At 42.7% G+C, this 17,012-nt stretch overlaps 1 protein-coding gene across 4 annotated transcripts in view; it reads right to left on the reverse strand.

The window, feature by feature from the left end:
* The window catches only part of LOC140486471 (beta-1,3-galactosyltransferase 5-like), a 57,337-nt gene that overhangs the window by 21,090 nt on the left and 19,235 nt on the right, over positions 1 to 17,012 (reverse strand). The window contains exon 1 of one of the 4 annotated variants that reach the window (XM_072585687.1): positions 10,000 to 10,080. The exons of the other annotated variants lie outside the window; for them this stretch is intronic. The gene's annotated coding sequence lies outside the window, so the exon portion shown is untranslated. Of the gene's footprint in view, positions 1 to 9,999; positions 10,081 to 17,012 lie in introns of those variants that run through there. 4 annotated transcript variants of the gene reach the window in all.

A 17,012-nucleotide genomic window follows, 5' to 3' on the forward strand; every position in this document is an offset into this window, starting at 1 on the left:
TGTTAGCACAGACATAGTGGGCTGAAGGGCCTGTACCTGTGCTGTAGTACTCTATCTTGTAAGTGGCCAGTACTTTGTAGCTGATGAGGAGTGCCATAGAGGTATGGTACATACATAATGAGGTGAGCAGTGTAAAATTACAGTAATTCTGTGCAGCTCACAGAGAGAAGCCCTCCAGGAAACTTCCTGAAATTGACTCTTAGCTGATATTTGGTAAAATTTATCCCAATTATGCTGGAAAAAGGGCTTAGTGACAACAGTCTGGCAACAGTTGAGGAGGTGACCTTTGAACTGGCCAGGGTGGCAGCATGTGGTAGAGTTGGCAATGGGGTGATTGGAGTCTGGGAAAAAGAAAATCAGACTGTGTCAGGTGGTAGGGACTGAGCTTCCTTTCCCCTGTTTCTTTCCTCATAAATAGAGTCTGCTTTATCGCTGCCATGTCACTGTCTGGTTTCTAACTGGCAGGTGGCAGAATGGAAAATTACATAGAAATACATGACATAAAATGTTAGGGTTTGCTAATATATGCAAACAGCTCTCTTGCCAGTCACCAGCAAGAATCTCATCTTGCTGTTCAATATTTGGGTGGAAAATGAAACATTTTGTTCTCAACATTGAGCAGCTTGGAACTTCCCAGCTTACTTTCTCACCATGTGCATAGTAATTCTGATCATTGAAACCAGTCAACTGATTTGGGTATCAAGAAGCTCACATCTCTTTTTCACTTTACACTTGAATAAGAAGTTGAACATATTGGATGTAAACTGTTGCCCTCAACTATTCCATTTGGAAAATCAATGGAGCCCGACGAGGGAATATAGAAAAGGATCATATTTCAGTAACTGCTGGTGGAGGGGCAGACGGAAAGCAAAGTGGATTGATAACAGCAATGACTTGAAAACTCTCTCACTCTTTCCAATTTCTCCTCATCATTTCAAAAGGCAGCACATTGATAAAACAAATCAGAGAAGTACTATTCATTGAGAACTCAAGGATTCTATAAATGCTTCTACTGCTGAAGATACACATTAGCAAATAAATGACTGTGGTTTCAGCTCATATCTTAGTGACTCTAACAACTTTCTAAACTGCTTATTCTTGATTTTCCTATTTGTATGAAATCCTCTCCCTTTTCTAATCTTTTTTTTACTTGTGGGTCTGTGTGTGTGTGTGCGCGTGTACGCACATGTATCTGTGTGTGTGCTTTTGTTGCATTTTATTTTTTTCAGGGTTAATAAATATTGAGATTCTTCTTCCTTTCACTTAAGAAAATGTTTGGCTGTCTCCCTAACTTTGATTAATACTCCATTTTAAGTGAAATGTTCTTTAGCTGTGGGCTAAAAATAATTAACGATCTTTGAGACTGACTGAGAAATGTTAAAAAGAAAGCAGCTGATTCACCTCTCCTCACCTGGACATAAATATCATATCAGTCAAGTTTTCACTCCACCAGCCCAAACTTACTCACCTTGGTGGGGCTTTTAACTTTGTCACCATGAGATACAGTATTAGAGATAACTTACAGAGGAGGTGAGGGGGTCAGAGGTAGCTGATATCTTATTTAAAGTAAGATATCATTTCATTGAAGGTAGTTCAGCAAAGGTTCACTAGGATGATCCCCAATATACAGGGAATGTCTTATGAGCAGAAGCTAAACAAGTTGGCACTCTACTCACTGGAGATTAGAAGAATGAGATACAATCTTATTGAAACATGTCAGATTTTTAAAGGGCTTGACAGCGTAAATGCTCAAAGGATCTCTCCCCTCATGAGAGAGTCTAGGACCAAAGGGCTTAATCTCAGAATAAAGAGGTGCCATTTTAAGGCTGAGATAAGGAGGAATTTCTTCTCTCAGAGGACTGTGAGTTTTTGGAACTCCTTGCCACAGAAAGCTGTGGAGGCACAGTCCTTGTGTATATTTAAGGCTGAGGTAGGTAGTATATTGATTCAGTAGAGGAAATCAAAGGTCACAGGGAAAGAGTAGGAAAGTGGACGTGAGGAATGTCAGATCAGCCATGATCCAATTGTATGGTGCAGCATGCTTGAGAGACTGAATGGACTCCTGTTCCTATTTCTTGTGGTCTTAACAAGGCACTTGATGAGCCTAAAATAAGAACAGAACATGATGGAAATACTCTGTGTCTGTTGACATCTATGGAGAGTGACAACGAACATTTCTCATTTTTATTTCAGATTTCCAACATCTGCAGTATTTTGCTTTCAGCTTCACAAGAATGGCTTGCTAGTACAGGAGCTGAGTGCTGCTGAAATAACGGGCATGTTGCTGTCAAAACTTTTTGGCTTTCCGAAATCAGGATCGATGGGGGAATACCAAGCACCAGGTTATATTGCATGAGAAAAGGTATGATCGATTGGCAAGTCAACCCATATTGCTTGAGGTGTTCCCATGGAGGATGTTCCCATTCTCAAAGGGCAATTAGAGCTAGGCAACAAGTGCTGGCCTTGGCAGTGAAACCCATATCCATCAGCAAAGGTCAGGTCATAACTCCTCAGCAGAATTTACTAGAATTGTATTGGTCCAACTATCCCTTCAAACTTGATTCCTACCATGACACCACAAATTCTGAATGTCTTTGTGGAGGTGGGTCATCCATCTACCTGCCCTCTGAAGGGGTGTACTATTCCTCCATTTTTCCCTTGTTAAGGTCCATGTCATTGTGGAGGACCATGTTGGAAGCACCCAAATGATCACCCAAATGATCCAAACACTATTATCAGAGTGTACTGGAGGGCATGCCTGACCACCACCCTCCCACACTTGCCCCACTTGCCCTTCCGACCGGCAAAGGCATAGGAAAGATGTTGTTAAACTAGAAAGGGTTCAGAAAACATTTACATGGAGGTTGCCAGGATTGGAGGGTTTGAGCTTTAGGGAGAGCTGAATAGGCTGGAGCTGTTTTCCCTGATGTGTCAGAGGCTGAGGAGTGACCTTATAGAGGTTTATAAAATCATGGTGGGGAATCGATAGGGAGAATAGCTGAAGTCTTTTTCAAAACTAGACAGCATAGGTTTAAGGTGGAAGGGGAAAGATTTAAAAGGGACTTAATGGCAACTTTTTCACACAGAGAGTGGTGCATGTATGAAACAGGCTGCCAGAGGAAATATGGAGATGGGTACAATTACGACATTTAAAAGGATGACTATACAAATAAGAAGGGTTTAGAGAGGTATGGGCCAAGTGCTGGCAAATGGGATTAGATTAGGTTAGGATAACTGGTCGGCATGGATGTGTTAGACTGAAGGGTATGTTTCCATGCTGTACATCTCTATGATTCTATGACTCTACCACCCTTATACTCCCCTAGGGATTTACTCAATCCCTGCTATCTATACCTGACATATGCTTCCCTCTTTTTCTTGATCAGAATCTCAATTTCTCTAGTTATTCAGCCCTACACATGCCAGCCTTGCCCTTTCACACGAACAGGACATACTGTCTCTGGACTTGTCTTATTTTTGAAGGTCTCCCACTTTCTAACCATCCCTTTACCTGTGAGTAGCTTCTCCCAATCAAATTTTGAAAGTTCTTGCCTAATACCATCAAAATTAGCCTTACTCCAATGTAGAACTTTAACTTTTAGACCAGATCTATACTTTTCCATAACAATTTAAAAACTAATAAGATTATGATCACTGGCCTCAAAGTGCTTCCCCACTGACACTCAGTCACTTGCCCTGCCTAATTTCCCAAGAGGAAGTCAGGTTTTGCTCCTTCTCTGCAGTCATATCTAACGCAAAGGAAGATGGTTGTAGACAATGGAGGTTAGCTCCAGGACATCTCTGTATAAGTTCCTCAGTGCCGTTTCCTTGTCTCAACCATTTCAGCTGCTTTAACAATAACCTTCACTCCATCATAAGGTCACAAATCAGGATGTATGCTGATGATTGCACAGTATCCAGCAGCATTCATGACTTCTCAGACATTGAAACAATCTATGTTCACATGTCCCATGACCTGGAAAGCACTCACCCCTGAGTTGATAAGTGACAAGTAACAGTCACACAGTGCAAGTACCGGGCAATAATTATCTCCAGTAAGAGAGAATCTTTCTCTCATCCGCCGACATTCAATTTTATTACCATAACTGAATCACATACTGTCAACATCCTTTTGGAGAGGTAGGGTGTGTGAGGAAGGGAGTTACCATTATCTAGATACGGACCTGGACCAGCCATATAAATACTGTGGCTACAACAACAATTCAGAAGCAAGATATTCTGAGGTAACTAATTCACCCTTCATCTCTCCAAAACTCGTCCACCATCCATAACACAAGTCAGGAGTCTGATGGATTCATCCACATGTCTGAATGAGTGTAGTTCCAACAACATTTAACACCATCCAGGACAATGCAGCCAACTTGATTGATCTATTACCTTCAGTATTCACTCCCTTCACTACCAGTGCACAGTGGCATCAGTGTATACCATTTACAATATCATAGAACCATCACAGAATTTTAGAATCCCCATAGAGTGGAATCAGGCCATTTGGTCCATCGATTCTACACTAAACCTCTGAACAGCATCCCACCCAGACCCACTCCCTTACCCCTGTAACCCTGTATTTCCCATGGCTACTCCACCTAGCCTGCACATTCCTAGATACTGTGGGCAATGCAGTATGGCCAATCCACCTAATTTGCAAATCTTTGGACTGTGGATGGAAACCGGAGCACCCAGAGGAAATCCACGCAGACACTGGAAGAATGTGCAAACTCCACATAGACAGTCACCCGAAGTTGGATTCGAACTTGGGTCCCTGGCACCGTGAGGCAGCAGTGCTAACCAATGAGCCACCATGCCGCCCCTGTTTTAAAGACAAATATACATTACAGTAATTCAGCAAAGCTGGTCTGACAGCACCTTCCAAACTCACAAGCTCGGCTACTTAGAAGGCAAAGGGCAGCAGGTACATGGAAACATCACCACCTACAAGTTCCCCTCCAAAAGGCACATCATCCTGACTTTGAACTATGTTACTGTCCCTTCACTATCATTGGGTCCAAATCCTAATACTAGCTTCCACACAGCATTGTGGGTGTTACTACATCCCAAGGACTGCAGTGGTTCAAGAAGGCACCTCACTATCACCTTCTCCAGGGTAGTTGGGGATGGGCAATAAACTAATTCAGTGACAATCACATCCCATGAACAGAGTTAAAACAAAAGTGAACTTAGTTTATCTTCAGAGACTTGAGGGAACATCCTTGGTTATCTTATTGTAAAGGGCGATGGACAGGACAAACCACTTGCCCGGAAGAAAGATGCTTAGGCAGTTAAAGAGACTGGCAAATCTATTTACCCTGAGTGGGAAACCATGCCAATTTGTGACAAACGTTTTGTAATAGCAGAATTTTGAGTCAGATCTAAAAGTTAGAATTGTCCCATTTAGGGTTTATGGAATAAAATAGAAATATATGATAAAAACCTGGAGCAAAAGACTGCTTCAATTTATATTAATGATATTTAGGGTGCGACAGTGTATAAATAATATATTATTTATTTTCTACCTGATTGTGCACTGAGCTTCCTTTGAATCATTATTGGCATTGTTGTAATGAGCCAGGACTAATGCTTACTTAATTACCCTGCGGAGGAATTAGCATGCATGCTTCCTGAATAATATTCATTGAAAATCTCTTATGTAATTCTGTTGTAAACTGAACATAGAAATGTGCATGCATTTGAACATTGGGTTACCTTACTGTATGCTATGCATCTTAAAGTGAGGCTATTTACATCTGCTGCCTCTGGGAACACTAATCAAAGCTAGCCATACAGAAGGAGACTTGCCTTTTGAGATGCTTAAGCAATCTGAGGCTCTTTCTACATCTGCATTTTCTTTGTGCCTTAACATAGGAAAATGTCCCAAGGCATTTCACAGAAGTAAGGAATAATTAGATAAAACTTTGATTCCAAATTTTAAATATGCTCTTTTAAATTGGTATTCATAAAAAAAAATCTTTGTTCCCATTCAATTCACCTTAAGCATTGATTTTCATGTGATTTCACTTTCTACTTGCCAGTGTCAATCTCCAAGCTAATATTGACTGGAGTAAATCGTGTCTTTGAATTTAAGGATTTAAGGATTCCCTGTGTTTTTAAATATTAGTGGCAAAATAAGATGATGTATTAAATTGAAATTGTAACAGTAAATGTCTTGCGTAATGTATAGTATCTAAGACAAATAGCACCCTACAAAAATCACATTTTGAATTTAAACTTAAACTCGAAAAATTTCCCATTTTCTTGCACTTATTTGGAATCTGTTAGTCCATAGTTCACTGCATTTCTGTTAGCACAGTTGAGAAATTATAATATAAATACAAATTACTGCAGATAAGACTGGAACTGGAGGGTGGCTAATGCGGATTGGAGGGTGGCTAATGTTGTACCACTTTTTAAGAAAGGGGCGAGAGAGAAAGCAGGAAATTATAGACCAGTTAATCTGACCTCAGTGGTGGGAAAGATGCTGGAGTCAATTAGAAAGGATGAAATTATGACACATCTGGATAGCAGTAACAGGATATGTCAGAGTCAGCTTAGATTTATGAAGGAGAAATCATGCTTGACTAATCTTCTGGAATGTTTTGAGGATGTAACTCTGGAGATGGACAAGGGAGATCCAGTGGATGTAGTGTACCTGGACTTTCAGAAAACTTTTGATAAAGTCCCACATAGGAGGTTAGTGAGCAAAATTAGGGCGCATGGTATTGGGGACAAAGTACTGACTTGGACTGAAAATTGGTTGGCTGACAGGAAACAAAGAATAGTGATAAACGCCTCCCTTTCGGAATGGCAGGTGGTGACCAGTGGGGTACCACAGGGATCAGTGCTGGGACCGCAGCTTTTTACAATATATATTAATGATATAGAAGATGGTATTAATAGTAACATTAGCAAGTTTGCTGATGATACAAAGCTGGGTGGCAGGGTGAAATGTGAGGAGGATGTTAGGAGATTACAGGGTGACCTGGAGAGGTTAGGTAAGTGGACAGATGCATGGCAGATGCAGTTTAATGTGGATAAATGTATGGTTAACCACTTTGGTGGCAAGAACAGGAAGGCAGATTACTACCTAAATGGAGTCAAGTTAGGTAAAGGGGCAGTACAAAGAGATCTGGGTGTTCTTGTACACCAGTCAATGAAGGCAAGCATGCAGGTATAGCAGGTAGTGAAGAAAGCTAATAGCATTCTGGCCTTCATAACAAGAGGGATTGAGTATAGAAGCAAAGAGGTTCTTCTGCAGCTGTACAGGGCCCTGGTGAGACCGCACCTGGAATATTGTGTGCAATTCTGGTCTCCAAATTTGAGGAAAGACATTCTGGCTATTGAGGGAGTTCAGCATAGGTTCATGAGGTCAATTCCTGGAATGGCGGGACTATCTTATGTTGAAAGATTGGAGTGACTGGGCTTGTATACCCTTGAAGATTAAGAAGGGATCTGATTGAGACATATAAGATTATTAAAGGATTGGACACCCTGGAGGCAGGAAACATGTTTCCGCTGATGGGTGAGTCCCGAACCAGAGGATATAGCTTAAAAATAAGGGGTAAGCCATTTAGGACAGAGATGAGGAGAAATTTCTTCACCCAGAGAGTGGTGAGTGTGTGAAATGCTCTGTCCCAGAAGGCAGTGGAGGCCCAGTCTCTGGATTTGTTTAAGAAAGAGTTGGATAGCGCTCTCAAGGATAGTGGAATCAAGGGTTATGGAGATAAGGCAGGAACAGGATACTGATTGAAGATAATCAGCCATGATCATAATGAATGGTGGTGCAGGCTCGAAGGGCAGAATGGCCTACTCCTGCACCTACTGTCTATTGTCTATTGTAAGGTCACAAAGTGGAAGAGCACAATTAGGCCACTCAGCTCCATCCATTGAGTTTGCTCTGCCATTCAATGATGTCATGGCTGATCTGATAATACTCAACTCCACTTTTTTGCCTTTACCCCATAAGCAAAGATTAAAAATTTGTCTATCTCAACTTTGAACAAACATAATGAAGTTTATAGATTCACTATTCACTGCTGAGCTCTTCATTTCTGTCTTAACTGGGAGACTTCTTACTCTGAGGGTATGCCCTGTGCTCCCAGACTCTCCCACGAGGGAAGCAACCTACCCACATCTTCCCTGACAAGTCCTCTAAAAACTTCTATAATTGAATAAAATCGCCTCTTTTTCTCCTAAACTCAAATAAGCACAGGATGAACCAACACAATCTCTTCATAAGACAGTCCCTGCATACCTGGCATTAGCTACAGAACCTTCACTCAATAAGGCCAGTCTATTTTGCATTAGACTAGGGGACCAGGACTGTTTACACTAGTCCAGGTATGGTCTAGCTGATGCACTACGGAGGTTTTGGAAGAATTCTCTATTTTTACATTCTATTTCTGTTGAAATGAGGTTTAACTTGCCTCTGTTATTACCTGCTGAACTTGTATGATACCGTTTTGAAATTCATGCTTGATTCATGTCTGTTTTTGTGACGAGGAATCACGGTGGTGACCCAGATCCAGCTCACTCAGCGTCTGCCTAATATGTGCATGAACCTGCACTGCGTTGTTCCGGCCGTAGGTGCTCAGTGTCCATGGCAAAGGGAGAAAGGAAGAGGGGTCCACTTACCGTTTCTTTACCTCCCCAGAGTCCTCCCAATCCCATGAAAATAAGCCCAATATTTCTGGTCTAGATGAGCCATTCTGATGAAAGGTCGTCTCGACCCGACTATTAACACAGATTCTATTTCTTCCTTGTACAAAATGAACACGAAAAAGATCCAAGGCCAGTTGAGAAACACGTGGATTCGTTCATTCGACACGTGTGTCTCTGCAGCCAAATGAATTACAAAACTGCTGGTCGTCTCAATTCTCAGGCAGCTCACACAAGACCGACATGGCTCAAATCTCACCAACATCAAAGGTTACCGCGGAGAAAGCCCTTCTGACCAGCTACTTTGAAAGAAAGCAAATCTTATGTTTGTGATCCCCTATACGGGTGGCAGTAAACAGAATGGGCATGATCCGGAATTCAGTACACTTCACAGAAACGCATTCAGAGACCTCATCCTCATAACATGTAAATGCTGGAAAACCTCAGCTGATCAGGCAGGCTTTGTTCAGAAATAAAAAGCACACAACACAATTTTATAATCCAAAAGGTTTATTTGCAAGTACTAGCCCCGAAAGCTAGTGCTTCCAAATATACCTGTTGGACTACATTCTGGATTAGTGGTGCTGGAAGAGCACAGCAGTTCAGGCAGCATCCAACGAGCAGCGAAGTCGACGTTTCGGGCAAAAGCCCTTCATCAGGAATAAAGGCAGTGAGCCTGAAGCTTGGAGGGATAAGCTAGAGGAGGGTGGGGGTGGGGAGAGAGTAGCATGGTTGAAGAGCTTCAGGGCAGAGGAAATGACTTGGGAGTTGCAGTGGGAGAGGGTCTCCCTGAGATTCTGGTAGAGAGAGGAGGGAAACTTCTTCAAGGCAGGCATCCTTGCAAGAGGATTCCCAACCTAGTATTGTGTGATTTTTACCTTTTTCCACCCGAGTCCAACACCGACACCTCCACATCAGAGAAACAAGAGTTAACATTTCGTTTCAGGTCAATTGGACGTTTTCGCAATCTGACGAATAATTGCCGACCTGAAGTATGAACAGAGTTTTCCCAATGCTACCTGACTGGCGAAGGACTTCCCAGCACTTTTAGTTTTGTTTTATTTCACCCTCTTAGACATATGCCGAATTCTACTCTGGAACAATGTATATTATCATGACAGCATTGATGAACCCAGGGCTGAATTTGCAGTGGTTTAATGATTAGCTACATTTCTCTCCAGTCTAGCTTCAACAGTCGGTAACTCTTGCCAATTAAAGAGCTTGAGTGCGTTCAAAACCTAAATATGAAGCTTGCTATTTAGAAAACACTTCTTTGATTGACTACAGAGCATTGACGCTGTTCCCAACAATGTTTAAAAACCTTACCTTTCCATAAGCAATAATCGCGCCTCGGTTAAACCTTAGAATCGTGCCTCACTCCAGACGCACCTTGCTACAGTGTTAAAACTTAAACCTGTTGGACTGTAACCTGGTGTTGTGTGATTTTTAACTCTGTGCACCCCAGTCCAACACCGGCATCTCCAAATCGTGTTAAAAATATTCTGAGTAGTCACTCCTGCTTTTGAAAGGGGAGTTAGGGATTATCCTCAAATCAACGAGTGTACAGATTGCATGTTACAATATTGGGTTTGCTGTATTTATATTCGTGGGTCATTTCGATGTTACAGAAAACCGCGAGCTGGTTTGTCTGGGCTGTTTATTGTTTCTGAGTAGTTTAGAGTTTTTTTTGCTTAGGTAGTGGCACCGCATTAGCCAATCTCCAGTCTTCCAGCACCTCACCTGTGACTATGATGATACAAATACCAAGCTTCACTTGGAGGTTGCCACTAATGATGTTACCTAGTAATGAATCGTCTGGATTTCAAACCTACAGCTCAGCGAGCAAACCTACACCCGAAACAAATATCTCAACAAAGGGGCCCAGCAATCATTTCTCCAGCTTCCCACAGAGTTCTAGGGTGCACCTGACCAGGTCCTGGGGATATATCCACTTTTATGCATTTCAAGACATCCAGCACTTTCTTCTCTGTAATATGGACATTCTTCAAGATGTCACCATCTAATTCCTACATTTCTTACCCTCCATGTCCTCTTCCACAGTAAACACCAATGCAAAATACTCGTTTGATATTTCCCCCATCTCCTGCGGTTCCACACAAAGACTGCCTTCCTGATGAAGGGCTTTTGCCTGAAATGTCGATTTTCCTGCTCCTTGGATGCTGCCTGACCTGCTGTGCTCTTCCAGCACCACTCTAATCTCCAGCATCTGCAGTACCCACTTCTGCCCAGTTTATAGTGAATCAATTCAACTCTGGAGAAGACACTCGGGGAAAAGCACATGGCAGATAATTTTACTGGCACTGAATGAATGGCCTCCACTGATGGGCCTACAAATCTTCCTTACATTTCTGAGAGTCATAGAGTCATAAAGCTGTATAGCATGGAAACAGACCTTTCGGTCCAATTTGTCCATGCCGACCAATATCCCACCCCAATCTAGTCCCACCTGCCACTTCCCGGCCCATGTCCCTCCAAACCCTTCCTATTCATATACCCATCCAAATGCCTTTTAAATTTGCAATTGAACCAGCCTACGACACTTCCTCTGGCAGCTCATTCCATACACACACCACCCTACGTGTGTAAAAGTTGCCTCAGGTCTCTTTTATATCTTTCCTCTCTCACCCTAACCTATGCCCTCTAGTCCTGGACTCCTCCATTCGAGGAAAAAAGGCTTTGCCTATTTATCCTATCGATGCTCCTCATGATTTTATAAACCTCTATAAGGTCACTCCTCAGCTCCAGGGAAAACAGCCCCAGCCTCTCCCTATAGCTCAGATCCTCCAACCCTGGCAACATCCTTGTAAATTTTTTCTGACCCTTTCGAGTTTCACAACATCCTTCAGATAGGAAGGAGACCAGAACTACACACAATATTCCAAACGTGGCCTAACCAATATCCTGTACAGCCGACAATATCAGCAACATGATCTCCCAACTCCTGATTCAATACTCTGACCAATAAAGGAAAGCATACCAAAAGCCTTCTTCACTATCTTATTTACCTGTGACTCTACTTGCAAGGAGCTATGAACCTGCACTCCAAGGTCTCTTTGTTCAGCAACACTCCCTAGGACCTTACCATTAAGTGTATAAGTCCTGCTAAGCTTTGTTTTCCCAAAATGCAGCACCTCACATTTATCTAAATTAAACTCCATCTGCCACTCCTCAGCCCATTGGCCCATCTAGTCAAGATCCCTTTGTATTCTGAGGTGACCTTCTTTGCTGTCCATTACACCTCCAATTTTGGTGTCATCTGCAAGTTACTAACTGTACCTCTTGTGCTCACATTCAAATCATTTATATAAATGATGAAAAGTATTGGACCCAGCACCAATCCTTGTGGCACTCCACTGGTCACTGGCCTCCAGTCTGAAAAGCAACCCTCCTCCACCACCATCTGTCTTCTACCTTTGAGCCAGTTCTGTATCTAAATGGCTAGTTCTCCCTGTATTCAATGAGATCAAACCTTGCTAACCAGTCTCCCATGTTGAGCTCCTTACTGAAGTCCATGTAGATCATATCCACCACTCTGCCCTCCTCAATCCTCTTTGTTACTTCTTCAAAACTCTCAATCAAGTTTGTAAGAAATGATTTCCCATGCACAAAGCCATGTTGACTATTCATAATCAGCCCTTGCCTTTCCAAGTACATGTACATCCTGTCCCTCAGGATTCCCTTCAAAAGCTTGCCCACCCCTGATGTCAGGCTCACTGGTCTATAGTCTGGCTTGTCCTTACCACCTTTCTTATGTAGTGGCACTATGTTAGCCAACCTCCAGTCTTCCACCAACTCACCTGTGATTATCAATGATACAAAAACTCAGCAAGGGGCCCAGCAATCACTTCCCTATCTTCCCACAGCGTTCTCAGGTACACCTGATTATGTCCTGGGGATTTATCCACTTTTATGCATTTCAAGACATCCAACACTTCCTCCTCTGTAATTTGGACATTTTTCAAGATTTCACCATCCATTTCCCTACATTCTATATCTTCCATGTCCTTTTCCATAGTAAATACTGATGCAAAACACTCATTTTGTATCTCACCCATCTCGTGTGCCTCCACGCAAGGGCTGCCTTGCTGATCTTTGAGGGGGAGAAAGTGAGGACTGCAGATGCTGGAGATCAGAGCTTAAAAATGTGTTGCTGGAAAAGCACAGCAGGTCAGGCAGCATCAAAGGAGCAGGAGAATCGACGTTTTGGGCATAAGCCCTTCTTCAGGAAATTAAAAGTTTTCCTGAAGACGGGCTTATGCCTGAAACGTCAATTCTCCTGCTCCTTTGATGCTGCCTGACCTGCTGATCTTTGAGGGGCCCTATTCTCTCCCTAGTTACCCTTTTGTCCTTAATGTATTTGCAAAAACTGTTTGGATTCTCCTTAATTCTGTTTGCCAAAGCTATCTCATGTCCCCTTTTTGCCCTCCTGATTTCCCTCTTAAGTATACTCCTACTGCTTTTATACTCTTCTAAGGATTTACTCAATCTATCTTGTCTATACCTGACATATACTTCCTTCTTTTTCTTAACCAAACCCTCAATTTCTTTAGTCATCCAGCATTTCCTATATCTACCAGCCTTCCCTTTCACCCTAACAGGAATATACTTTCTCTGGACTCTTGTTATCTCATTTCTGAAGGCTTCCCATTTTCCAGCCGTCCCTTTACCTGTGAACATCTGCCTCCAATCAGCTTTTGAAAGTTCTTGCCTTATGCCATCAAAATTTAGAACTTCAACTTTTAGATCTGGTCTATCCTTTTCCATCACTATTTTAAAACTAATAGAATTATAGTCGCTGGCCCCAAAGTGCTCCCCCACTGCACCTCAGTCACCTGCCCTGTCTTATTTCCCAAGTGTAGGTCAAGTTTTGCATCTTCTCTAGTAAGTACATCCACATACTGAATCAGAAAATTTTCCTGCACACAGTTAACAAATTCTTCTCCATCTAAACCCTTAATACTATGGCAGTCCTAGTCTATTTTAGCAAGTTAAAATCCCCTACCATAACCACCCTATTATTCTTACAGAGAACCGAAATCTCCTTCCAAATTTATTTCTCAATTTCCCATTGAGTATTGGGGGGTCGATAATACAATCCCAATAAGGTGATCATCCATTTCTTATTTCTCAGTTCCACCCAAATAACTTCCCTGGATGCATTTCCGGGAATATCCTCCCTCAGCACAGCTGTAATACTATCCCTTATCAAAAATGCCACTCCCCCTCCTCTCTTGCTTCCTTTTCTGTCCTTTCTGTAGCATTTGTATCCTGGAACATTAAGCTGTCAGTCCAGCCCATCCGTGAGCCACGTTTCTGTAACTGCTATGATATCACAGTCCCAAGTTCCTAACCATACCCTGAGCTCATCTGCCTTCCCTATTAGGTCTTCTGCATTGAAATAAATACAGTTTAATTTATCATCCTACCTTGTTCCCTGCTTTGTCTCTGTCTGCCCTGATGCTTCTGTTCTCAGCTGTATCAGTCTCAGCTTGATCTCTTTCCTCACTATCTTGCTGGGTACCACCTCCCCTTCCCCCCCGACCTTACGAGTTTAAATCCTTCCGAGCAGCTCTAGCAAATCTCCCTGCCAGTATTTTTGTCCCCTTCCAATTCAGGTGAAATCCATCCTACTTGTACAGGTCACTTCTACCCCAGAAGAGATTCCAATGATCCAAAAATATGAATCCTTCTCCCTTGTACCAGCTCCTCAGCATTGCATTCATCTGCTCTATCCTCCTATTCCTACTCTCACTAGCACGTAGCACTGGGAGTAATCCAGATATTACTAATCTCAAGGACCTCTATTTTAAATTCCTGCCTCACTCTCTATATTCTCCCTTCAGAATCTCCTCCTTTTCCCTCCCAATGTCATTGGTTCCAATGTATACAATGACCTCATCTGGTTGCTCTCCCCCTTCAGAATGTTTTGCACCCTCTCGGAGACATCCTTGATCTTGGCACCTGGGAAGCAACACACCATTCTGAATTTTCACTGCTGGCCACAGAAATGTCTGTCTCTGCCTCGAACTAAAGAGTCCCTTGACACAATTGATCTCTTGAAACCCAATGTACCTCTCATTGCATTAGAGCCAATCTTGACACCAGAAACTTGGCTTTTCGTGCTACATTCCACTGAGAATCCATCACCCCCTACATTTTCCAAAACAGCATATTTGTTTGAAATTGGGATAGCCACAGAAGACTCCTGCACTACATGCCTACCTCTTTTACCTTTCCTGGAGTTAATTCATCTATGTGACTGTGTGTGCAAGTTTTCTTCCTTCCTATAACTGCTATCCATCACACCCGCTTGCACTTGTAAATTCCTCATTGGCTCTAACTGTCTTTCCACCCAATCCACCTAATCCGGTAGGATTCACAACCAATAGCATTTATTGCTGATATGATCCTCAGTAACACGTAAATTCTCCCTAAACTCCCACATCTGGCAAGAAGAGCATATCACTCTACTAAAGGCCATTTTTGATTCTTTCAATATGCAGACCCAGAAAATAGCACTGTCTTATTCCTCTGCAAAACACTGCTCCAAGCTAACTTAATACTTATGGCTCATATTTTTAAGTTTCATCAAGAGACATATCTCAATAAAACATATAATCAACAAAGAACCCACTCTACTCACTACTGCAGACTTACTGTAAGGCCACACTTAAAACTATTCACTTATCTGTTTCTGTGCTGTGACCTCTCTCAAACAGGTTCCTCCAAGATTAGTTGTGAATTCCAGTTTGTTACTTTATCCTCATGCACTCCGATGACTAGCGATACATGAATTCAAACAGCAAAGGCAGTAACTGCATGCGTTCGCTGCTGTGTCAGGGAGCAGTGTGGGTTCTGTCTCTGTCCTGCACTGACCTCACCATGTGCTGCCTTTGTCTGTTCCTCTCCCTTTTAAAAGTGCCATTGTTTTGACTTGTTTTTCTTCAAAGTTCCAAAACAATGCAACAGCATGTAAAGCAGTAATTGCTGCTCCTGAAATTCGAGGAAATCACCTCCAACACCTAAATTACCTCAAAAAAAGAGCAGTCTGTTACAGACAGAAATTTTTCCTATCCTCCATCTTGGATTACCCAGAGTTGTTGACAGGGAAGGTCGAGGCAGTAGTCCAAGCTGGTTTAAGAAGAAAGTTTATGACAGCAAAGAAAAACCGGGTCTCATTGGTAACGTGCACAGCCTAGAACAGACTTCGAATCATAGGATCCCTGCAGAGTGGCCACAGGCTCTTCAACCCATCGAGTCTGCACTGACCCTCTGGAAAGCAGCCTACTCAATGCCTGTAACCCTGCATTACCCACAGCTAACCAACCAAGCCTGCACATCCCTGGACACTGTGGGCAATTTAGCAGGCCCAATCCACCTAACCTGTACATCTTTGGACTGTGAGAGGAAACTGGAGCACCTAGAGGAAATCAATGCAAGGAAGAATGTGCAAACTCTACACAGCTAGGTCCCTGGTGCTGTGAGACAGCATTGCTAACCATTGAGTCACTGCACTGTCTTTAAACTTGCATTCCCCAACCGAAATTGAACTCAGGCTACCTCGGTAAAAGTGCCAAATCCTGACCACAAGACCACCAGGTAAGGCAATTTGATGTTGCCAAGCCCTTTTGAGTTGACCGTCTGGAGTACACTATCTGGTAGTGGCACGGTTCAAACCCACAACTCCATATAGACTGGAGCTTCAACCCAGCACTTCAGGCCACTCAGCCACATTAACACATGCCCATAGCAATATGAAACAAAGAACTGTGAATGCTGGAGATCTGAAACAAAAGCAGAAATTGCTGACAAAGCTCAGCAGGTCTGGCAGCATCTGATGAAGAGTCACTCGACTCGATATGTTAACTCTGTTTTCTCTGGAGAGGTGCTGCCAGACCTGTTGCGTTTTGCCAGCAATTTCTCTTTTCATTTCATAATGGCTACAGTGACTGCCTGGCACTATCAAGAAGATAACTTAAGCAGTGACACACTATCGCCCCTGATATAACTTCAGGAGGGATATCCTTAGAATGGCATTTCAATTTCAACAGCTCGTTATCATTCAGCCACCATCACTGCCATCAGTGGAGGATGGTACGCCCCTAGGTCTATTGGGAGAAAGGCCTGCCAGTTCAGCAGTGCTACCATTACAGCCAGTCACTTCTGGTTCCGTAGATTAAAACAGGGGAATGCCTACCTAAAAAAACATTCCTGAAAGTGAGGTAAGCCTTTTGTCCAGCCCAGAAATTTGCCATAGTCATGCAGGGGGATATTAGTGCTAGGGACAGCTTCATTGCAGACCAGGATGTGATCATAAC

The sequence above is a fragment of the Chiloscyllium punctatum genome, chromosome 15 (genome assembly GCF_047496795.1).
Source record: "Chiloscyllium punctatum isolate Juve2018m chromosome 15, sChiPun1.3, whole genome shotgun sequence".
NCBI lineage: Eukaryota > Metazoa > Chordata > Chondrichthyes > Orectolobiformes > Hemiscylliidae > Chiloscyllium > Chiloscyllium punctatum.